We start from the raw sequence: 25,279 nt of genomic DNA, 5'->3' as shown, positions 1-25,279 counted from the left end.
GTCGTAAAGTTTTTGAGAAAGGCTTGTTCTGGAAGGTAGGGTCAGGGGGAAGTATCCGTGTTTATGTAGATATATAGCTGCCATCTCCTTATTCTCATTGTGCTCCTATGCAGTCTGCAACAACAAGGCAAAATGTGACTTGGATAAAAGAACTCCTAACTGAAAACAAGGAATGGAATAATCAATTAATACAGTGTTTGTTTTCTCTAAAAATTGCTCAAAATATTCTTTCAGTTGATATTGAAGACCGAGAGAACCGAATATCCTGGGCTTTTCACAAGTCTGGTAATTATGAAGTAGCATCAGCATATCAAGTGGCTTACCATTTTCACCACCCACCAATTGAGTTCTGTCTACCTATAACTCAATGTAGTGATATTTAGAAAGATTTGTGGAAAATGAGATTACCCCCGAAGATCAAATTCTTCCTCTGGCGTGCCCTCCATGGAAGACTTCTTGTCCTGTTGAATCTCCAGCGATGAATTTCATCAATTTCTGCGATTTGCCTCCGGTGTCAAATAGGAGAGGAATCGACTATGCACTGCTTATTCACCTGCAATAAGGCAAAAGAAGTATGGCTCAGAAGCCCATTTACAGATGTGACGATAGGAGAAGAGGAAGAGAAACTCTATCGGTGCCGGAGGAGAAAGAAAGCTTACCTATCATGGAGTGGAGGTAACCAATAAAACTTGCTCCTGATTGGAATTATGTGCTAGAATATTTGGAGAGCTCGAAACTCCTTGGTCTTTGAACATGAAGAAATTTCACCGGAAGAGACAGACCAAATTTCTCGAAGAATGTTGATGGAAGTGGTGACTATTCCCCAAATTCTCTTTTAGTGAAACGTTAGGGATTAAAGCCCCTTTTAGATCTTCTGTCCTTTTATTATACCCTTTTTATTCTTTCTTTTATTATGTTGCGATATAACTCAGCACGGGAGTTGATTGGGAGTTTTCCGTTCTCTTTTTTTGTCCTACATGGACCTCTTGTATTCCTTGGATTATGAAATGAATACTACTTGACTTTGGAAAAAAAAAGTAATAACCAATTACAGTATCAGCTAATTACAATCAACTATTATTCCAAAATTTTTTCTTTCATAATAAAAAAAACCCACTGAAATCCTCACCCTTCTTTTTTCTTTCTCGCTATAAAAAAAATGTTGAGTACCGTCGAATTTAAAGATGGACGTTAGTATCGGATTTAGTGGCAGATTTTCTGACGGATAGAATAAAAAGTTCGTCCCTCGAATAAGTTACCGTCAAATTTTCCGTCACTAAATTTAGCGCCAAATTTACCATGAACAAGATTTAGCGAAACACATCATTTAGGCAATCACGAACACTTTACCGTCAGATTTTTCTGTCGATAAATCCAACGGTAAATTTGGGATAAAATTTAAACGCGAAACTCTTCTCTCTCTCTCTCTCTCTCTCTCTCTCTCTCTCTCTCTCTCTCTCTCTCTCTCTCTCTCTCTCTCTCCTGGTCCAATGAAAAAGGGTGCGCCACCACCACCTAGAGTTGTTGCCACCACCAGTAAGCAACATTGTCATCGTAGATCGTCGTCATCACTGCTGTTGGAATCTCCATGGAAGCCTCCGTTGTGCCACCGCTGTTGGTGTCCCTTGCCATTGATCGAAAGTTGTCGTCATCACCGTGGCTGAGGTCTATCGCGCCAAGGTAAGGTTGTTTTTCATTTTTTCTTTTGGTTATTTGTTATATTACTAAATCCTAACTCCACCACTGTAGGTTTCATTGCTGCCTCCAGTCACCACCATGCTTCCACCATTCTGCATCTACCATCAGAGGTAATTTTCTTATAGTTTTTGTATTTTTTAGATTTTCTGTTTAAGATTTTGTTAGGTATTTTATTAAATTATTGACTAAAACTTTTAATGAAGTGTGTGATTAGGATTTGTTATATTAATTTAGTGTAATTAGAAATTAAATAATATTAGGTTAAGTAGGGTGTAATTTAGGATTTGTTTTGAGTTGATGGTATTTTGGATGATTGTTAATTTTTTGAGTTTATTATTGTCTAAGTTAATATTTTGATTACTTAAAACGGTGATTAAAACCGCCACCATTATTTCTAAGGTAAAAATGACATTTTTGGTTGGTTAAAATGGAAAACGGCAATTTTGAATCACCATTTTTTACCCTGACAGAGTGGCGTTTTGGTTAGTTAAAATGGTATTTAAAACCGTTGTTTTTACCAGGTTAAAACGACATTTTTGGTTGGTTAAAATAACATTTTTGAACTCCCATTTTTACTCCGACAGTAGAGTTTTTATTGATTAAAATGGCGTTTGAAACCGCCATTTTTACCAGGTAAAAGTGACATTTTTTATCATTTAAAAAGACAATTTTTACTGTCGTTTTTGTCGTGTTAAACATTTTTTTTTATTAAAATTTTACAATAACAAAAAATCACAATCTATAAACAAAATATTATATAACTCATAAACAAAGTATTAAATATAATATAAAATTTTTTAGTGTTGAAAATCAAAAGTAATAACTCTTATATAAAAATTTGTCTTACTAAACTAACCAAAATACAAGCATTGCAATAAGCACTAATCAGTCAAATCTACCATCCATTTATGATTACTCTATTCTTTTGTTGTAATCTCCTTTATGTTGTTTCTATGCTTTATTGTAGATCTACTTTTGTTCCTTCTCTTCTCTTTCAATTCAATTAGAGGTAATTCATAATAATTTTGTTCCTTTTGATTGTTGTTATTGATTTCTTACAATAATTGTTGTTAGATTTTATTGTTGTTATCCATTTACTATGCTTTTCTTTAGTGTCTTCCAAGTGTTTGATGAAATGCTTGGTTGGATTTTAGTGTAGATTTTGTTCCTCTTGGATTTGGTAGAGTAATTAGTGACGCTTGAGTTATCTAATTCCTTTGTTGATTGATAATTAGAAGTTGCTAATTGATTTGGATACCACTAACGCTAGTCTTTCCCTTGGGAGTTGGCTAGGTGGTGCATGAAATTCTGATCCTTAACAACGGCGCCAAAAACTTGGTGCTCGGAACGTAATTCACACACTTTGTCACAACATCGCACAACTAACCAGCAAGTGCACTGGGTCATCCAAGTAATAAACCTTACATGAGTAAGGGTCGATCCCACAGAGATTGTCAGCTTGAAGCAAGCTATGGTCACCTTGTAAATCTTAGTCAGGCAGATTCAAATGGTTATGGAGTTTTAATAATTAAAAGATAAATAACACGTAAAATAAAGATAGAGATACTTATGTAATTCATTGGTGAGAATTTCAGATAAGCATATAGAGATGCTTTCGTTCCTCCCGAACCTCTGCTTTCCTGCTGTCTTCATCCAATCATTCCCACTCCTTTCTATGGCAAGCTTTGTGTAGGGCATCACCGTTGTCAATGGCTACTTCCCATCCTCTCAGTGAAAATGGTCCAAGATGCGCTGTCACCGCACGACTATTCATCTGTCCGTTCTCGATCATACTGGAATAGGATTCAGTAATCCTTTTGCGTCTGTCACTACGCCCAGCACTCGCGAGTTTGAAGCTCATCACAGCCATCCCTTCCCGGATCCTACTCGGAATACAACAGACAAGGTTTAGACTTTCTGGACCTCAAGAATGGCCGCCAATAGTTCTAGCCTATACCGCGAAGACTTTGATCTCACGATCAGAAGGCTAAGAGATACACATTCAAGCTTGTTTGCATGTAGAACGGAAGTGTTTGTCAGGCACGTGTTCATAAGTGAGAATGATGATGAGCGTCACATAATCATCACATTCATCATGTTCTTGAGTGCGAATGAATATCTTAGAGAAGAAATAGGCTTGAATTGAATAGAAAAAAAGTAATACTTTGCATTAATTCATGAGGAACAGCAGAGCTCCACACCTTAATCTATGGTGTGTAGAAACTCTACCGTTGAAAATACATAAGAACAAGGTCTAGGCATGGCCGAATGGCCAGCCTCCCAAAATGGCATATGAATTCAAAAATAGGGAAAAAAGACCCCTAGTACAATAGTAAAGAGTTCTATTTATCCTAAACTAGATACTAGGGTTACAAAATTGAGTAACTGATGCAGAAAATCACTTCCGGGCCCACTTGGTGTGTGCTTGGGATGAGCATTGAAGCTTTCACGTGCAGAAGTCTTTCTTGGAGTTAAACACTAGTTTGTAACCTGTTTCTGGCGTTTAACTCTGCTTTGCAACCTGTTTCTGGCGTTTAACTCCAGAATAGGGCAGAGAGCTGGCGTTGAACGCCAGTTTGCATCATCTAAACTCGGGAAAAGCATGGACTATTATATATTGCTGGAAAGCCCTAGATGTCTACCTTCTAACGCAATTGAGAGCGCGCCATTTGGACTTATGTAGCTCCAGAAAATCCACTTTGAGTGCAGGGAGGTCAGAATCCAACAGCATCTGCAGTCCTTCTTCAACCTCTGAATCTGATTTTTGTTCAAGTCCCTCAATTTCAGCCAGAAATTACCTGAAATTACAGAAAAACACAAAAACTCATAGTAAAGTCCAGAAATATGAATTTTATTTAAAAACTAATAAAAATATACCAAAAACTAACTAAATCATACTAAAAACTATGTAAAAACAATGCCAAAAAGCGTATAAATTATCCGCTCATCACAACACCAAACTTAAATTGTTGCATGTCCCCATGCAACTGAAAATCAAATAGGATAAAAAGAAGAGAATATACTATAAAATTCAAAAATATCAATGAAACTTAGCTCCAATCAGATGAGCGGGACTAGTAGCTTTTTGCCTCTTGAATAGTTTTGGCATCTCACTTTATCCATTGAAGTTCAGAATGATTGGCATCTATAGGAACTTAGAATTCAGATAGTGTTATTGATTTTCCTAGTTCAGTATGTTGATTCTTGAACACAGCTACTTTATGAGTCTTGGCCGTGGCCCTAAGCACTTTATTTTCCAGTATTACCACCGGATACATAAATGCCACAGACACATAACTGGGTGAACCTTTTCAGATTGTGACTCAGCTTTGCTAAAGTCCCCAATTAGAGGTGTCCAGGGTTTTTAAGCACACTCTTCTTTTGCTTTGGATCTCGACTTTAACCGCTCAGTCTCAAGTTTTCACTTGACACCTTCACGCCACAAGCACATGGTTAGGGACAGCTTGGTTTAGCCGCTTAGGCCAGGATTTTATTCCTTTAGGCCCTCCTATCCACTGATGCTCAAAGCCTTGGATCCTTTTTATTACCCTTGCCTTTTGGTTTTAAGGGCTATTGGCTTTTTGCTTTTGCCTTTTGGTTTAAAGAGCTTTTGGCTTTTTCTGCTTGCTTTTTCTTTTTCTTCTTTTTTTTTTGCCATTTTTCTTTTCTTTTCTACAAGCTTTGTTCTTCACTGCTTTTTCTTGCTTCAAGAATCATTTTTATGATTTTTCAGATCATCAAATAACATTTCTCCTTTTTCATCATTCTTACAAGAGCCAACATATTTAACATTCATAAACCACAATATCAAAAGACATATGCTCTGTTCAAGCATTCATTCAGAAAACAAAAAGTATTGTCACCACATCAAAATAATTAAACTAGTTTCAAGGATGAATTCGAAACCATGTACTTCTTGTTTTTTTGTAATTAAAATATTTTTAATTTAAGAGAGGTGATGTATTTATAGGACATTCATAACTTTAAGGCATAGACACTTAAATACTAATGATCATATAATAAGACACAAACATAAACATAGAGCATAGTAAACGAAAAACAGAAAATAAGAACAAGGAGATTAAGGAATGTGTCCACCTTAGTGAGGGTGACGTCTTCCTCTTCTTGAAGAACCAATGGTACTCTTGAGATCCTCTATGTCTCTTTCTTGTCTTTGTTGCTCCTCCCTTATAGCTCTTTGATCTTCTCTAATCTCATGGAGGATGATGGATTGCTCTTGGTGCTCCATCCTTAGTTGTCCCATGTTGGAGCTTAATTCTCCTAGGGAGGTGTTGATTTGCTCCCAATAGTTTTGTGGAGGAAAGTGCATCCCCTGAGGCATCTCAGGGATTTCATGGTAAGGAATTTCCTCATGCTCTTGTTGAGGTCCATGATCTCTTGTTTGCTCTATCCTCTTCTTAGTGATGGGCTTGTCTTCTTCAATGAGGATGTCTCCTGGCCACAACTTCATAGAAGTGGTCTTGATGGACCTTTGAGATGAATCTCTCCATCTCCCATGACTCAGAGGTGGAAGCAATTGCCTTCCCTTTCCTCTTTCTTGAGGTTTCTCTGGCCTTAGGTGCCATTAATGGTTATGGAAAAACAAAAAAGCAATGCTTTTACCACACCAAACTTAAAAGGTTTGCTCGTCCTCGAGCAAAAGAAGGAAGAAGGTAGTAGAAGAAGAAGAAAATGGAGGAGATGGAGGGAGGTGAGTGGTTCGGCCATGTGTGGGTGAGAAGAGAGGGTTGTGTTGTGTGAAAATGAAGAAGGAGTGAGCGGTTTATATAGGAGTGGGGGAAGGTTTAGGGTTCGGCCATTAGGGTTGGGTTTGGGAGGGAAAAGAGTTTGAATTTTGGAGGTAGGTGGGGGTTTTTGGGGAAGAGATGATGGATGTGAGTGGTGAAGAGGTGATGGGGAAGAGTGATATGAAGAAGATGTGAAAAGGAGAGAAGAAGGTAGGTAGGGATCCTGTGGGGTCAAGGACTTAACATCCATGCTCCAATTAGGTGTGTAAAACGCCCTTAACATACATGTCTGGCGTTAAACGCCAGCTTGCTGCCTGTTTTTGGCGTTAAATGCCCAAATGTTGCCTGTTTCTGGCATTTAACGCCACTTCCATGCTCTGTTCTGGCGTTAAATGCCAGTCTGGTGCTTGTTTCTGGCGTCTAACGCCAGCTTGATGCTTCTTTCTGGCGTTAAACGCCAGTAAGTTCTTCCTCCAGGGTGAGCTGTTTTTAAAGCTGTTTTTCATTTTGTTTTTGATTTTTCAGTAGTTTTTGTGACTCCACATGATCATCAACCTAAAAAAAATATAAAATAAAAATAAAATAGATATAATTAAATAACATTGAGTTGCCTCCCAACAAGCGCTTCTTTAATGTCAATAGCTTGACAGTGAGCTCTCATAGAGCCTCACAGATAATCAGAGCAAGGTTGGGACCTCCCAACACCAAACTTAGAGTTTGACTGTGGGGGTTCAACACCAAACTTAGAGTTTGACTGTGGGGGCTTTGGTTGACTCTGCAGTGAGAGAAGCTTTTTATGCTTCCTCTCCATGTTTACAGAAGGAGATCCTTGAGTCTTAAACACAAGATAATCCTCATTCAGTTGGAGGACCAACTCTCCTCTGTCCACATCAATCATAGCTCTTGCTGTGGCTAGGAAGGGTCTTCCAAGGAAGATGGATTAATCCTCATCCTTCCCAGTGTCTAGGATTATGAAATCAGCAGGGATGTAAAGGCCTTCAACCTTTACTAGCACGTCCTCTACTAGTCCATAAGCCTGTTTTCTTGAGTTGTCTGCCATCTCTAATGAGATTCTGGCAGCTTGCACCTCAAAGATCCCAAGTTTCTCCATTACAGAGAGTGGCATTAAGTTTATTCCTGACCCCAGGTCACACAGAGCCTTCTCAAAGGTCATGGTGCCTATGTTACAGGGAATTAGGAATTTACCAGGATCCTATTTCTTTTGAGGTAATTTCTGCCTATCCAATGCATTTAGTTCATTGGTGAGCAAGGGAGGTTCATCTTCCCAAGTCTCATTACCAAATAATTTGGCATTCAGCTTCATGATTGCACCAAGGTACTTAGCAACTTGCTCTTCAGTAATGTCTTCATCCTCTTCAGAGGATGAATACTCATCAGAGCTCATGAAGGGCAGAAGGAGGTTCAATGGAATCTCCATGGTCTCTAGATGAGCCTCAGATTCCTTTGGTTCCTCAAAGGGAAACTTCTTATTGGTCACTGAACGTCCCAGGAGGTCTTCCTCACTAGGATTTACGTCCTTCTCCTCCTCTCTGGGTTCGGCCACACCATGTAAGGTTATGGCCTTGCACTCTCTTTTTGGGTTCTCTTCTGTATTGCCTAGGAGAGTACTAGGAGGAGTTTCAGTGACTCTTTTACTCAGCTGGCCCACTTATGCCTCCAAATTTCTAATGGAGGACCTTGTTTCATTCATGAAACTTAAAGTGGCCTTAGATAGATCAGAGACTATATTTGCTAAGCTAGATAGATTTTGCTCAGAATTCTCTGTCTATTGCTGAGTGGATGATGGAAAAGGCTTGCTATTGCTAAACCTGTTTCTTCCATCATTATTAAAGCCTTGTTGAGGCTTTTGTTGATCCTTCCATGAGAAATTTGGATGATTTCTCCATGAGGGATTATAGGTGTTTCCATAGGGTTTCCCCATGTAATTCACCTCTGCTATTGCAGGGTTCTCAGGATCATAAGCTTCTTCTTCAGAAGATGCCTCTTGAGTACTGTTGGATGCAGCTTGCAATCCATTCAGACTCTGAGAAATCATATTGACTTGCTGAGTCAATATTTTATTCTGAGCCAATATGGCATTCAGAGCATTAATTTTAAGAACTCCCTTCTTCTGAGGCGTCCCATTACTCACAGGATTCCTTTCAGAAGTGTACATGAACTGGTTATTTGCAACCATGTCAATGAGTTCTTGAGCTTCTGCAGGAGTTTTCTTTAGGTGAATGGATCCACCTGCAAAATGGTCCAATGACATCTTTGATAATTCAGACAGACCATCATAGAATATATCCAGGATGGTCCATTCTGAAAGCATGTCAGAAGGACACTTTTTAGTCAGTTGCTTTTATCTCTCCCAAGCTTCATAGAGGGATTCACCTTCTTTCTGTTTGAAGGTTTGAACATCCGCTCTAAGCTTGCTAAGCTTTTGAGGAGGAAAGAACTTGGCTAAGAAAGCCGTGACCAACTTATCCCAAGAGTTCAGGCTATTCTTAGGTTGAGAGTCCAACCATATTCTAGCTCTGTCTCTTACGGCAAACGGGAAAAGCATAAGCCTGTAGACCTCGGAGTCAACCCCATTGGTCTTAACAGTATCACAAATCTGCAAGAATTCAGTTAAGAATTGAAAAGGATCTTCTTATGGAAGTCCATGAAACTTGCAGTTCTGTTGCATCAGAGAAACTAATTGAGGCTTTAGCTCAAAATTGTTTGCTCCAATGGCACTGATTGAGATGCTTCTTCCATGTAAATTGGAATTTGGTGCAGTAAAGTCACCAAGCATCTTCCTTGCATTGTTATTATTTTCAGCCATGTCTCCTTCTTTTTCGAAAATTTCTGTCAGATTTTCTCGAGAGAGTTGTGCTTTAGCTTCCCTTAGCCTCCTCTTCAGAGTCCTTTCAGGTTCAGGATCAGCTTCAACAAGAATGTTCTTATCCTTGTTCCTGCTCATATGAAAAAGAAGAAAACAGAAAATAAAATATGGAATCCTCTATGTTACAGTATAGAGATTCCTCATTTAAGTATAAGAAGAGAAGAATAGAGGAAGGAAAAGATAAGAATCCAAACACAGAGGGGAAGAGTGGGTTCGAATTCTTGGGTGGAAGAGCAGTGTTAGTAGATGAATAAATAATTAGAAGGAGATGAGAGAGGGAAGAATTCGAAAATTAAGTAAAATAAAAATATTTTTTTGTTTTTAATTTAAAATTAAAGTTGAAATTCGAAAATAAGAAAAGAAATAAAATTAAAATTAAAATTTATAATAATTAGTTAATTAAAATTGAATTTTGAAAAAGAGGGAAGGGATTTTCAAAAATTAGAGAGAGAGAGTTAGTTAGGTAGTTTTGAAAAAGATAAGAATCAAACAAAAAGTTAAGTGGTTAATTGAAAAAGATTTGAAAATCAAATTTTGAAAAGATAAGAAGTTAGAAAAGATTTTGAAATTAATTTTGAAAAAGATGTGATTGAAATTTATTTTGAAAAATATTTGAAAAAGAAATTTAAAAAGATTTGATTTTGAAAATTAAAGTTGATTACTTGACTAACAAGAAACAAAAAGATATGATTTTGAAATTCAAAGATTGAATCTTTCTTACTAGGCAAGTAACAAACTTAATATTTTTGAATCAATCACATTAATTGTTAGCATTAATTTCGAAAATATGAAATAGAGATAAGAAAAAGATTTTTGAAAATCAATTTGAAATTTTCGAAATTATGAAAGAAAAATGAAAAAGATTTTATTTTTGAAAGAAAGATTTTGAAAAGGATAAGATTTCCAATTTGAAAATTTGATTTGACTCATAAGAAACAATTGAATTTTAAAAATTTTTGAAAAAGTCAACTCAATTTTTTGAAAATTATGAGAGAAAATGGAAAAGATATTTTTTTTATTTTTGAATTTTAATGAAGAAAGAGAAAAACATAAAATTGATGCAAAACATAAAAATTTTTGGATTAAAATAAAGGATGCATGCAAGAACACTATAAGTGTCAAGATGAACACCAAGAACACTTTGAATGTCAAGATGAGCATCAAGAATATTTTTTTTTTGAAAAATTTTTAAGAAAAGAAAAACATGCAAGACACCAACTTAAAAATTTTTAATGTTGAGACATTAATAATTCAAAAATGCATGTGAGAAACAAGAAAAGACACAAAACAAGAAAATATGAAGATCAAACAAGAAGACGTACCAAGAACAACTTGAAGATCATGAAAAATGCAATGCATGGATTTTCGAAAAATGCAAGAAAGAGATAAACATGCAATTGACACCAAACTTAAAAACTGACACAAGACTTAAACAAGAAACATCAAATTATTTTTTTTACTTTTATGATTTTATTAAATTTTTGGTATTTTTCGAAAATTATTTGGAAAAAGCAAAATAAGGATTTCAAAAATTTTTAATAGGAATTCCAGGAATCTTGCAATGTTAGTCTAAAGCTCCAGTTCAGGAATTAGACATGGCTTACTAGCCAGCCAAGCTTTCAGTGAAAGCTCCGGTCCAAAACACTAGACATGGCCAATGGCCAGCCAAGCTTCAGCAGATACCAATCAGACATACAACAGCTGATACTTCATTCAACTTGCTTCTGTGCTGATGAGTGGAAGCCTCAGTCCAAAAGAGTTAGACATGGCTTTACAGCCAGCTAGGCTTCAACGTGTTTCATGAAACTCTAGAATTCCTTCTTAAAAATTCAGAAGAACATAGAATAAATTTTTTTTGAAAAATTTTCGAAAATAAAAAGAATAAAAACAAAAACTTAAAATTAAAATAAAATTACCTAATCTGAGCAACAAGATGAACCGTCAGTTGTCCAAACTCGAACAATCCCCCGCAACGGCGCCAAAAATTTGGTGCACGAAATTGTGATCCTTAACAACGGCGCCAAAAACTTGGTGCTCCGAACGTAATTCATACACTTTGTCACAACTTCGCACAACTAACCAGCAAGTGCACTGGGTCGTCCAAGTAATAAACCTTACGTGAGTAAGGGTCGATCCCACGGAGATTGTCGGCTTGAAGCAAGCTATGGTCACCTTGTAAATCTCAGTCAGGCAAATTCAAATGGTTATGGAGTTTTAATAATTAAAAGATAAATAACACGTAAAATAAAGATAGAGATACTTATGTAATTTATTGGTGAGAATTTCAGATAAGCATATAGAGATGCTTTCGTTCCTCCCGAACCTCTGCTTTCCTGCTGTCTTCATCCAATCATTCCCACTCCTTTCTATGGCAAGCTTTGTGTAGGGCATCACCGTTGTCAATGGCTACTTCCCATCCTCTCAGTGAAAATGGTCCAAGACGCGCTGTCACCGCACGGCTATTCATCTGTCGGTTCTCGATCATACTGGAATAAGATTCAGTAATCCTTTTGCGTCTGTCACTACGCCCAGCACTCGCGAGTTTGAAGCTCGTCACAACCATCCCTTCCCGGATCCTACTCGGAATACCACAGACAAGGTTTAGACTTTCCGGACCTCAAGAATGGCCGCCAATAGTTCTAGCCTATACCACGAAGACTCTGATCTCATGATCAGAAGGCTAAGAGATACACATTCAAGCTTGTTTGCATGTAGAACGGAAGTATTTGTCAGGCACGCGTTCATAAGTGAGAATGATGATGAGCGTCACATAATCATCACATTCATCATGTTCTTGAGTGCGAATGAATATCTTAGAGAAGAAATAGGCTTGAATTGAATAGAAAAATAGTAGTACTTTGCATTAATTCATGAGGAACAGCAGAGCTCCACACCTTAATCTATGGTGTGTAGAAACTCTACCGTTGAAAATACATAAGAACAAGGTCTAGGCATGGCCGAATTGCCACCCTCCCAAAATGGCATATGAATTCAAAAATAGGGAAAAAAGACCCCTAGTACAATAGTAAAGAGTTCTATTTATCCTAAACTAGTTACTAGGGTTACAGAATTGAGTAACTGATGTAGAAAATCACTTCCGGGCCCACTTGGTGTGTGCTTGGGATGAGCATTGAAGCTTTCACGTGCAGAGGTCTTTCTTGGAGTTAAACGCCAATTTTTAACCTGTTTCTGGCGTTTAACTCCAGAATAGGGCAGAGATTTGGCGTTGAACGCCAGTTTGCGTCATCTAAACTCGGGAAAAGCATGGACTATTATATATTTCTGGAAAGCCCTGGTTGTCTACTTTCCAACGCAATTAAGAGCGTGCCATTTGGACTTCTGTACCTCCAGAAAATCCACTTTGAGTGCAGGGAGGTCAGAATCCAACAGCATCTGCAGTCCTTCTTTAACCTCTGAATATGATTTTTGCTCAAGTCCCTCAATTTCAGCCAGAAATTATCTGAAATCACAGAAAAACACACAAACTCATAGTAAAGTCCAGAAATGTGAATTTTATTTAAAAACTAATAAAAATATACTAAAAACTAACTAAATCATACTAAAAACTATGTAAAAACAATGCCAAAAAGCGTATAAATTATCCGCTCATCACTAGGACTTGTGGAATCAAGTTGATTCATCCACTTGACTTTCCTCTATGATTAGAGGTTAACTAAGTGGTAGCAATGGACAATTTTGGTCACAATTGAGGAGGATAACTAGGATAGGACTTCAAGTTCTCATACCTTGTCAAGAGCCTCTTTTAGTTGTTAGTTTATTTTCATTGCCATTTACATTTCATGTCTAATATCTCAAAAACCCCAAACATAGCTCCATAACCAATAACAAGGCACTTTATTGCAATTCCTAGGGAGAACGACCCGAGGTTTAAATACTTCGGTTTATAGATTTTAGGGGTTTGTACTTGTGACAAATAAATTTTTGTATGAAAGGACTATTGTTGGTTTAGAAAATATACTTGTAATGAGATTTCATTTGTGAATTCTAGATCACACAAAAGGAACACAATTATTATGAATTACCTCTAATTGAATTGAAAGAGAAGAGAAGGAACAAAAGTAGATCTACAATAAAGCATAGAAACAACATAAAGGAGATTACAACAAAAGAATAGAGGAATCATAAATGTAACAACAAAGAATTGAGAAGAAGAAGAAGTAGAGAGCATGAATCAAAACCTAGATCTAAGAACTAAACCTAATCCTAATTCTAATTCTAGAGAGAAGTGAGAGCTTCTCTCTCTAAAACTAACCTAAACTAAACTAATGTGTGAAAGTATCTAAAGTATGTTGATTCCCTTTCAATCCTTGGCTTAAATAGCATCAGAAATGAGTTGGATTGGGCCCACAAGGCTTTAGAATTTGCTGGCCACGTATTGCTTTAAGTGGATCATATGGCAGCAACGACGCGTGCGTGTACAGTGTGCATACGCATCACCATACGTGTAGAAACTATGGCAAATCTTATATCGTTTGGAAGCTCCGGATGTTAGCTTTCCAACGCAACTAAAACCACATCATTTGGACCTTTGTAGCTCAAGTTATGGCCGATTAAGTGCGAAGAGGTCAGCTTGACAGCTTTTGCGATTCCTTCATTTCTTCATGAGTTCTCCATTTATACATGCTTTTTCTTCATTCCCTTGATCCAATCTTTGCCTCCCAAATCTGAAATCACTTTACAAACACATCAAGGCATCTAATGGAATCAAGGTGAATTAAATTTAGCAATTCTAAGTCCTAAAAAGCATGTGTTCACTCTTAAGCACAATTAAAGGAGAAGTTATAAAACCATGCTATTTCATGAATAAATTTGAGGAAAGGTTATCAAAATGCTCTAAATTCATCACAAGATAAACCCTACAAATGGGGTTTATCAACCTCCCCACACTTAAACCAAGCATGCCCTCATGCTTAAACCAAGAGAAAGCAAAGGGTATTAACATTTATTCAATGTGAACTAATCTAAATGCAACCTAAACTATATGCATCTATCTATATGAATGCAACTAAATGCGAAATGATTCTACCTACTTGTTTAAAAATAAATCAATTTCCAAGACATACATGCACAAGTAGGGCTAAGGTCCCATGACGACTCATGAATCCTACCAATTTAAATATCAAAATGAAGTTCAAGTAGACTTGCAAGAAGAATGCTCATGAAAGCCGGGAATCAAGGAATTGAGCATCGAACCCTCACCGGAAGTGTTTGCACTCTAGTCGCTCAAGTGTGTAGGGTCGATTCTCTCAATTCTCTCCTAATCATGATTTTTAAGATTTGTTTTTCTTCTAACAATCAACATATATTTCATGCATGCATACAAGTATCATGAGGTCTTTTCTTTAGGTTGTAATGGGGCTAGGGTCAAGGTAAGGATGCATATTTGGTCAAGTGAGCTTGAAATTTGAATCTTTGATAAGCTTAAACTTCCCACCTAACCTATGACATCCTATACAATTTCAAGGTTAACCTAACTACCCATTTTTTTTCACTTTTTCACATACTCATGTATTCCTTTTTATTTCACAACACTTACACATTGACCCTTATTGAGCTTTGCTTTGGGACATTTTGTCCCCTTTTATTTCTTTCTTTTTCTCTGTTTCTTTCTTTTTCTATTTTTTCTTTTCTTTTCCATAATGTTTTTTTCCCTTTTTCTCGTTTTTATTTTTTTCTTTCTTTCTTTCAAACTATATACAAGAACATCAATGCATAAAGTCTATACATTTTATCAATACATGAGCATGTACCCAATTTCCAATAATTTCAATGAAAATACAAAACTACCCTTTTATTCCCCCAATGTCCCAAGATTCTCACACTTGAATGGTACACACACACTAGCCTAAGCTAATCAAAGATCTAAATAAGGACTTTTATTGTTTTTCACTTTAAGACTTGTAATGTGCTAAAATTATGAACAAAGTGGGTTAAGTATAGGCTCAAATTGGCTAACAATGGAAGATAAAAGGTAAGGCCATTTGGGTAAGTGAGCTAAATGAAATGATGGCCTCAATCATATAAATGCATGGATAAACAAAATAATGGACATAAAGAATCAAACAAATCAAAGATCACAATCATAGAAAGAGAACAATGCACACAAGAAGGGAAAATAAGTGGTTATAAGATGTAACCACGCCATTAGGCTCAAATCTCACAAGCTTGTGTTCTTAGCTCAAAACTATGTTCCAAAATAAATTCTTTCAAGCAAGTTCAACCAAAAAGTTTTCAAATTGGTAGGGTGCCCTAAAACAATTTTCTTGGAAAAGAAATCATCACCCTAACCAAGTAGTTCTAGCATAAAAAGAAGTGATAAAATATATAAAAATTCTAACTAACATACAACCTATCATGCAATGCAACATCTAGCTAACTTTGGTGTTGAAAAAAAAAGAAATTGTTACCCACGGAGATCGGTCGGACGACCTCCCCACACTTGAAGATTGCACCGTCCTCGGTGCATACAAAGAAGAGCAAGGTGGATGGGTTGCTCCAATTGATGAGCTTCTTCAAAAGGTTGTGCGGATGACTTGTTCGTTGCCCCATCTCGAAGCTTTTCCTTTTCCTCCTTTCTCGGTGGCCAACCTAAAGAGAGAAAAAAAAGAAGAAAATTAAGCCTGTAACAAAGATATCAAAGCAAAGAGAACATAGGCGGGGGCTAATGCCAAATAAGGGTAGGGTGCTCACTACATGTTAGCTACGCATGTAAGTGAGAAAGCAATATAGGAAAAGGGCATATCAACTAATACTTGATGCAAGAGTAAAGTCAAAGTATGAAGAGCATATGGAGCATCAAGTTTAAATAAGAAAGAGTGGGTCATGAAAGACAATATGAGCTCATATCAATGCACAAAGACACAAGAGTCATACAAGATTAAGCATTGATTTAAAAGTTTCATCACCCAACAATATCAAACAAGTCAAGAGGCACCAAAATAATGCAAGAAATTCTCAACAATTGCATATAAGAATTCAACACCATTATTAAAATAAGAAACTCAAAAAAATAAAGTAAAAACAGGCTACAAAAACAAAATAAAAATGTAAAGAAGAGAAGTATATGAATGCGATAAACAAAAGAAAATAGAAGAGGAGGAAAAAAAACTCTTTTTTTTTACCGGCACGGACGCGTCATGCACGCTTACACGTAGATGTGCATTTTGGCCGAGGGGCGTGTACGCGCCAGGTGCGCGTACGCGTGGGTGAGGTTGGGCCAAAGGTATAGTGCTGGCCCAGAGCTGGCACAACTCTCGGGTCATTGGCCTGGGAACCACTTTAGCAAATCGGCGCGCACGCGGCATGTGCGCGGGCGCGCGCGTATGCAAAATAAGGACATCGATGAATAAGCACACAGTGCGCGCACGCATACACACAGTTGTCCAATTGGCCCAGCTATTGCGCGAGATTGGCCCAACTCTCTGAAAAAAGTATGGGCCTGAATAATGCGTATGGACGCGCACGCGCACAGCGTGCGTACGCGTCCTTGAATTTTTTTTTTCAAAAATACTATAAACAGCTAAAATCTCCCTAACACTACCTACAACTCAAGATCAACTAAAATGCAAAATTAACAAAAAATTTCAAGTGCAAACAAACATAACTTGCACTTTAAGCAACTAACAACCAAGATATTAAGATAAAACTACATGAAGAGGAAAACTACCTACAATGGCAACTCAAATCACTTATTAATCAAAGCTTCAAGAGAGTGGAAAGAGTGTACCATGGTGGGGTGTCTCCCACCTAACACTTTTGTTTATTGTCCTTAAGTTGGACTTATGGGGAGCTCCTCATCAAGGTGGCTTGTGCTTGAATTCACCTTGGAACTCCCACCAATGCTTGGCTCTCCATTGTGCCCCAAGATTTCTTATTTGTTGCACCAAGTGTTGATTGAGTTCTTCACAAGCTTGGGGCTCCCAAAGTTGATCCTCGTCTTGTGATCCGGGATCCCACACTTTATTTTCACACCCGTCTTAAAGTTGATCATCATTATTAGTCCATCCGGGTGGTGAGTAAGGTGAATTCTCTATGAAGTGCCCAACAATCCTCCTAGACCCATCTAATTGAGCACGAATCCAACCTTTATATCTCATGTTTGATGTATCAACCATAATGAACCTTGATTTGCAACGCCAACCACGAAACATCTTTCTTTTATGCTTCATCCCACAAAGCATCCTAAGTTGACCATCCATTTCAAGCAAGCCATATTCGAGTGGGATAATAAAGGTAATAGAAATAAATTTTACCCACTCAAATGTAGGAGTAGATGGCAACCTAGGCAAAGAAGCTCCTAAGGGTCTTGACAAAGCGTATTCAATTCCCATCCTCCTTTTTCTAAGGGTCTCCACCTCTTCACAAGATCTCTTAATTTCAATCCTTTTTTCATCAATTCTATATAAGCCTTTTCCCTTACTCAAATCATAATTGGGAGAGTGAGAAAAATTTACCTCCATATTGCTTTCTAATTCACCGGGAGAGGATTCTTCATGCTTAAAGGATTCTTCACCACTAAGGTTTGATGCTTGATCTTCATCACCAAGGGAACTCACTTCTTGCTCTATCCCATCCAAGTCTTCATATGGAATATGCCTTGGAGGTTGTGCACATTCCTCCTTAGCATCAAATTCAATCATCTTGGAGGGGTTTTCTTCAATTCTATGTTCCCATGGAGGCTCCGCATCTCCTAAGTCTTCAACCAATTCTTCCTCTTCTTCAACAATTATAGCTTCCTTCAATTGTTCCAATACAAAGCAACTTCTCTTATTCTCCACCAATCTCTCCTTCATGTTATGCTCTTCATTTTTTTCTCCACATTTAGCCACGGGAGTTCCTTGAGTGTTCAAGCATTGGGATGCTAACCGGTTTACCACCTCATCCAAGGCGGTCGTGAATTGTTGCACATCCCTTTTCATCTCCTCTTGTCCTTGAACAAGAACATCAAGGATGTCATCCATTGGAGGTTGGGGTGGATGGAAGGGTTCATCAATTTGGGGGAAGGATTCATAGTAGGAAGGTGGTTCTTCTTGGTAGAGTTGTGGTGGTTCACTACTTTCCACTCTTTTCACTTGTTGCACAACACGCTCCATGGTTGCTTGAAGTTGATCCAATGTTTCCTTGAGATGATCCCGTGACTTTTGTTCTTCTTGGATAATATGATTCGGATCATGTGGCTCTTGGATCAATGGACATGAATATTCTTTCATGGGAGGTTGTGGTGGAAAGTAGTATTCATCTTGTGGTTGAAAATTTTTATACATTGGAAGTGGTTTATCTTGGTAATACTATGGAGTGGGTGGCTCTTGAAAATATTAATGTTGGGATGGTGGTGGCTCTATATGTGGTTCATATGGCTCATATGGTTGTTGGTAGGTTGGATATGGATTAGGGTCACATGAAGGTGGTTGGTGAAAAGTGGCTTGTGAGTATAGTTGAGGGTCATGTTGAGGGTATGGCTCATAGGCATATAGTGGTGGTTCTTGAAAGTCACAAGGATACTCACCATAGCCATTGGATTGATATGCATCATAGAATGGCTCTTGTTCATAGTGCATTGGTGGGGGTTGTTGCCAAGAGGATAGATCATATGTATATGGCTCCCCCCATCTTTGAGTATCCCATCCTTGATGCACATCTTCATTGAAGCTCCCATTATCTACAACATAGTTGTAATCACACTCATAGCCAAAGTGAGAATTCATAGTGAAAAGTGAAAATAAGAAACAAAAGGTAACAAGAAATAATGAAACAAAGTCCTAAAACTAGCAAAAACTAACAAGCAATCCAAAAATCAAGCTATTCACAATATTCACATATATACAATAACCAATAATATAACACCATTGCAACTCCCCGGAAACGGCGCCATTTTGATGAGAAGGACTTTTGTGTGATCTAGAATTCACAAATGAAATCTCGTTGCAAGTATAGTTTCTAAACCAACAATAGTCCTTTCATACAAAAATTTGTTTGTCACAAGTACAAACCCCTAAAATCTATAAACCGAAGTATTTAAATCTCGGGTCGTTCTCCCTAGGAATTGCAATAAAGTGCCTTGTTATTGGTTATGGAGCTATGTTTGGGGTTTTTGAGATATTAGACATGAAATGTAAATGGCAATGAAAATAAACTAACAACTAAAAGAGGCTCTTGACAAGGTATGAGAACTAGAAGTTCTATCCTAGTTATCCTCCTCCATTGTGACCAAAATTGTCCATTGCTACCACTTAGTTAACCTCTAATCATGGAGGAAAGTCAAGTGGATGAATCAACTTGATTCCACAAGTCCTAGCCAACTCCCAAGAGAAAGACTAGCGTTAGTGGTATCCAAATCAATTAGCAACTTCTAATTATCAATCAACAAAGGAATTAGATAACTCAAGCGTCACTAATTACTCTACCAAAGCCAAGAGGAACAAAATCTACACTAAAATCCAACCAAGCATTTCATCAAATACTTGGAAGGCACTAAAGAAAAGCATAGTAAATGGATAACAACAATAAAATCTAACAACAATTATTGTAAGAAATCACACACACACATTCATGCTCACGCACACGCTCTGCCTTTCACAAATTGTGCACACACACCTGTGTGCGTTCGCACACACTCTGTTTTTTCCAGCACTTGTATTTTTATGATTCATACATGGTTTCAAACCTCTAAACCTCTATTTTTATCCTTTTGACCCTAGATCTTATTAGTAAGTTTAGTAATTAGTTGAAGCTAGGAAATTGAGGTAACTTGGGGATGAAGAAAAGGGTAAACGTGATGAATTATAAGAGAATAATGTGAAAGCTAAATGAATATATGTTGCTATGGCTAAGATGAATGATTATATGATGAATGTGAATGGTTTGAATATTATGCAGCCTATGAATTTGATGATATCTGAGATACGAGTTTTTCTGGATAACAGAACCGTTAGTTGCCACCACGCATTCCAGGTTGAAACTCAATACTCTGTTGACCCTACGTCGTAAGGTTGACCGGGCATGTATAAATTCCCGGGAATGGATATCCCCCATTGAGTGAGATATAAAAGAATGAATGAATATATGAATTATGAATGAATGAGAAAATCTATGCATAGACTCATGAGAATGCACGACGAGGGACAGTCTAAGGTTTTCGGACTTGTCGGGTTGGTTGGATAACTGACAGATGAGCCTCATCAGCCATAGGACAGGCATACATCATGTGAATTCTATTTGCTTTGTCTGCTTTGCATTACTTGGGATTGCTTAACTGAATATATAATATGCTAATTGTTATATTTGCTACCTGCACTACCTGTTTTTTATTTGTGCTTGAAACTGTTTGGTTGTCTGTCTCTGCTAAACCACTGGTGATGGAGGAGCGGAGGAAAGGTGGAATGGGTTGGCGATAAGGTTAAGGTTAAGTAGATAAGTCTTGAATTCTGTAGGACACCTACCTTTTTATGGCTTCTGTGTAGAATCTAAGCATTATAACTGAGTGTTGGTGTTCTAGGATTGCCTCTGACATTCCCAAGATTTTATATATTATATTCGTGGCACCTTTACCATGCTGAGAACTGATGAGCGGATAATTTATACGCTTTTTGGCATTGTTTTTAGTATATTTTTAGTAGAATCTAGTTACTTTTAGGGATGTTTTCATTAGTTTTTATGTTAAATTCACATTTCTGGACTTTACTATGAGTTTGTGTGTTTTTCTGTGATTTTAGGTATTTTCTGGCTGAAATTGAGGGACTTGGGCAAAAATCAGATTCAGAGGTTGAAGAAGGACTGCTGATGCTGTTGGATTCTGACCTCCCTGCACTCAAAGTGGATTTTCTGGAGCTACAGAACTCAAAATGGCACGCTTTTAATTGCGTTGGAAAGTAGACATCTAGGGCTTTCCAGCAATATATAATAGTCCATACTTTGGCCGAGTTTAGATGATGTAAAAGGGCGTTGAACGCCAGTTCTACGCTGCTGTCTGGAGTTAAACGCCAGAAACACGTCACAAGCAAGAGTTGAACACCAGAAATACGTTACAAACTGGCGTTCAACTCCAAGATTGACCTCTACATGTGTAACATTCAAGCTCAGCCCAAGCACACACCAAGTGGGCCCCGGAAGTGGATTTATGCATCAATTACTTACTTCTGTAAACCCTAGTAACTAGTTTAGTATAAATAGGACTTTTTACTATTATATTAGACATCTTTTGATCATATTTAGATCTCTAGACCTCCATGGGAGGCTGGCCACTCGGCCATGATTACCCTTTATTCACTTATGTATTTTCATACGGTAGAGTTTCTGCACTCCATAGATTAAGGTGTGGAGCTCTGCTATTCCTTAAAGATTAATGCAAAGTACTTCTATTTTTCTATTCAACTCAACTTATTCCGCTTCTAAGATATTCATTCGCACTTCAACATGAATGTGATGAACGTGACAATCATCATCATTCCCTATGAACGCGTGCCTGACAACCACTTCCGTTCTACCTTAGATTGAATGAGTATCTCTTGAATCTCTTAATCAGAGTCTTCGTGGTATAAGCTAGATTGATGGCGGTATTCATGAGAATCCAGAAAGTCTAAACCTTGTCTGTGGTATTCCGAGTAGGACTCTAGGATTGAATGACTGTGACGAACTTCAAACTCACGAGTGCTGGGCGTAGTGACAGACGCAAAAGGAGGGTGAATCCTATTCCAGTATGATCGAGAACCTCAGATGATTAGCCGTGCTGTGACAGAGCATTTGGACCATTTTCACAAGAGGATGGGATGCAGCCATTGACAAGGGTGATGCCTCCAGACGATTAGCCATGCAGTGACAACGCATCGGACCATTTTTCAGAGAGGATAAAAAGTAGCCATTGACAACGGTGATGTCCTTACATAAAGCCAGCCATGGAACGGAGTAGGATTGATTGGATGAAGACAGCAGGAAAGCAGAAGTTCAGAGGTACAAAGCATCTCCATACGCTTATCTGAAATTCTCATCAATGATTTACATAAGTATTTTTATCCTTATTTTCTGTTTATTTTATTATTTATTTTCGAAAACTCCATAATCAATTTTATATCCGCCTGACTGAGATCTACAAGGTGACCATAGCTTGCTTCATACCAACAATCTCCGTGGGATCGACCCTTACTCACGTAAGGTTTATTACTTCCAGTGCACTTGCTGGTTAGTTGTATCGAAGTTGTGAATGAAAAACAATTTATTAAGATGTGCGCACAGAGTTTTTGGCACCGTTGCCTGAGATCACAATTTCGTGCACCAAGTTTTTGGTGCCGTTGCCGGGGATTGTTCGAGTTTGAACAACTGACGGTTCATCTTGTTGCTCAGATTAGGTAATTTTCTTTTTGTTTTCTTTTCAAAAAATTTTTCAAAAATCTTTCAAAAAAATTTCTCATCTGTTTTCGAAAAAAAAATAAAAATTCTTTTCAAAAATATATTTTTCTTCAGAATTTTTAAGAATGAATTCTAGTATTTCATGAAGCATGTTGAAGCATGGCTGGCTATAAAGCCATGTCTAAATTCTTTTGGACTGAGGTTTTTGCCTAAAATTGAATGAATTACTCGCATATTCATGCTAAAGCTTGACTGGCTATTAAGCCATGTCTAACCCTTGGATTGGAGCTTTAGGATAATATTGAAAGATTCCTAGAATTCTTCTTAAAAATTTTGGAATCCTTATTTTTCTTTTTCACACTAATTTTCGAAAAATATAAATAAAAATCCAAAAAAATCATAAAATCATAAAAATAAAAAATATTTTGTGTTTCTTGTTTGAGTCTTGAGTCAATTTTTAAGTTTGGTGTCAATTCCATGTTCATCCTGCATTTTTCGAAAAAAAATCATGCATTCATAGTGTTCTTCATGATCTTCAAGTTGTTCTTGATAAGTCCTCTTGTTTGATCTTGATGTTTTCTTGTTTTGCATCTTTTCTTGTTTTACATGTGCATTTTTGCATCCATAGAGTCTAAACATGAAAGATTTCTAAGTTTGGTGTCTTGCATGTTTTCTTTGCATATAAAATTTTCAAAAATAAGTTCTTGATGTTCATCATGATCTTCAAAGTGTTCTTGGTGTTCATCTTGACATTCATAGCATTCTTGCATGTATTCATTGTTTTGATCTAAAATCTGCATGCATTGAGCATTTTCATTATTTTTCTCTCTCATCATTAAAAATTCAAAAATAAAAAAATATCTCTCCCTTTTTTCACTCATAAATTTCGAAAATTAGATTTGACTTTTTCAAAAATTTTTAAAATTCAATTGTTTCTTATGAGTCAAATCAAATTTTCAATTTAAAAATCTTATCTTTTTCAAAAATCAAATCTTTTTCATTTTTCTTAAGTATTTTCGAAAATTATAAAAATATTTTTCAAAAATCTTTTTCTTATCTTTATCACATAATTTTCGAAAATAACATCATCAATTAATGTTTTGATTCAAAAATTTCAAGTTTGTTACTTACTTGTTAAGAAAGATTCAAACTTTAAGTTCTAGAATCATATCTTGTGATTTCTTGTGAATCAAGTCATTAATTGTGATTTTAAAAATCAAATCTTTTTCAAAACTAATTTCAATCATATCTTTTCAAAAAAATATCTTATTATCTTATCTTTTTCAAAATTATATCTTTTTCAAAAATCTGATTTTAAAATATCTTTTCTAACTTATTATCTTCTTATCTTTTCAAAAATTGATTTTCAAAATTTGTTTCAACTAACTAACCAACTTTTTGTTTGTTTCTTATCTTTTTCAAAACTATCTAACTAACTCTCTCTCTAATTTTCGAAAATATCTTCCCTCTTTTTCAAAATTTCTTTTTAATTAACTAATTATTTTAATTTTTGATTTTCAAAAAATTACTAACCTTTTTCAAAAACTATTTTCGAAAATTCTCCCACATTTCTGCTCTCCTTACCCTTGTGTTTCTTTCTTTACACTACATTCTTTTCTTCTTCTACTCACACAGGGGAACCTCTATACCTGTGGTAAAAAGGATCCCTATTATTATTTTTCTGTTTCCTTCTTTTTCATATGAGCAGGAGCAAAGACAAGAACATTCTTGTTGAAGCAGATCCAGAACCTAAAAGGACTCGGAAGAGGAAACTAAGAGAAGCTAAATTACAACAATCCAGCAAGCACCTTTCAGAAATTTTCGAACAGGAAGAGGAGATGGCAGCCGAAAATAATAATAATGCAAGAAGGATACTTGGTGACTTTACTGCACCTAATTCCAATTTACATGGAAGAAGCATCTCCATCCCTACCATTGGAGCAAACAATTTTGAGCTGAAACCTCAATTAGTTTCTCTGATGCAGCAGAACTGCAAGTTTCATGGACTTCCATCTGAAGATCCCTTTCAGTTCTTAACTGAATTCTTGCAGATATGTGATACTGTTAAGATTAATGGAGTAGATCCTGAAGTCTACAGGCTCATGCTTTTCCCTTTTGCTGTAAGAGACAGAGCTAGAGTATGGTTGGACTCTCAACCTAAGGATAGCCTGAACTCTTGGGATAAGCTGGTCAAGGCTTTCTTAGCCAAGTTCTTTCCTCCTCAAAAGCTAAGTAAGCTTAGAGTGGATGTTCAAACCTTCAGACAGAAAGAAGGTAAATCCCTCTATAAAGCTTGGGAGAGATACAAAGGACTGACCAAAAAGTGTCCTTCTGACATGCTTTCAGAATGGATCATCCTAGATATATTCTATGATGGTCTGTCTGAGTTATCTAAGATGTCATTGGATACTTTTGCAGGTGGATCCATTCACCTAAAGAAAACGCCTGCAGAAGCTCAAGAACTCATTGATATGGTTGCTAATAACCAGTTCATGTACACTTCTGAGAGGAATCCTGTAAGTAATGGGACACCTTAGAAGAAGGGAGTTCTTGAGATTAATACTCTGAATGCCATATTGGCTCA

The 25,279-nt window shown here is 36.9% G+C and overlaps 2 non-coding genes across 2 annotated transcripts; one reads left to right on the top strand and one right to left on the bottom strand.

The window, feature by feature from the left end:
- Positions 1-8,772: 8,772 nt before the first annotated feature.
- Positions 8,773-8,880, top strand: LOC112761422 (small nucleolar RNA R71). The gene has a single exon (XR_003181815.1). It is a non-coding gene; the product is annotated as a small nucleolar RNA R71 (small nucleolar RNA).
- Positions 8,881-24,929: 16,049 nt separating this feature from the next.
- On the bottom strand, positions 24,930-25,037 carry LOC112761809 (small nucleolar RNA R71). The gene has a single exon (XR_003182185.1). It is a non-coding gene; the product is annotated as a small nucleolar RNA R71 (small nucleolar RNA).
- Positions 25,038-25,279: the final 242 nt, after the last annotated feature.

This window comes from Arachis hypogaea, chromosome 16 (assembly GCF_003086295.3).
Source record: "Arachis hypogaea cultivar Tifrunner chromosome 16, arahy.Tifrunner.gnm2.J5K5, whole genome shotgun sequence".
Classification (NCBI taxonomy): Eukaryota; Viridiplantae; Streptophyta; class Magnoliopsida; order Fabales; family Fabaceae; genus Arachis; species Arachis hypogaea.
Note: the sequence above shows the minus strand (reverse complement) of the source record. Positions and strands in the feature narration are given on the sequence as shown.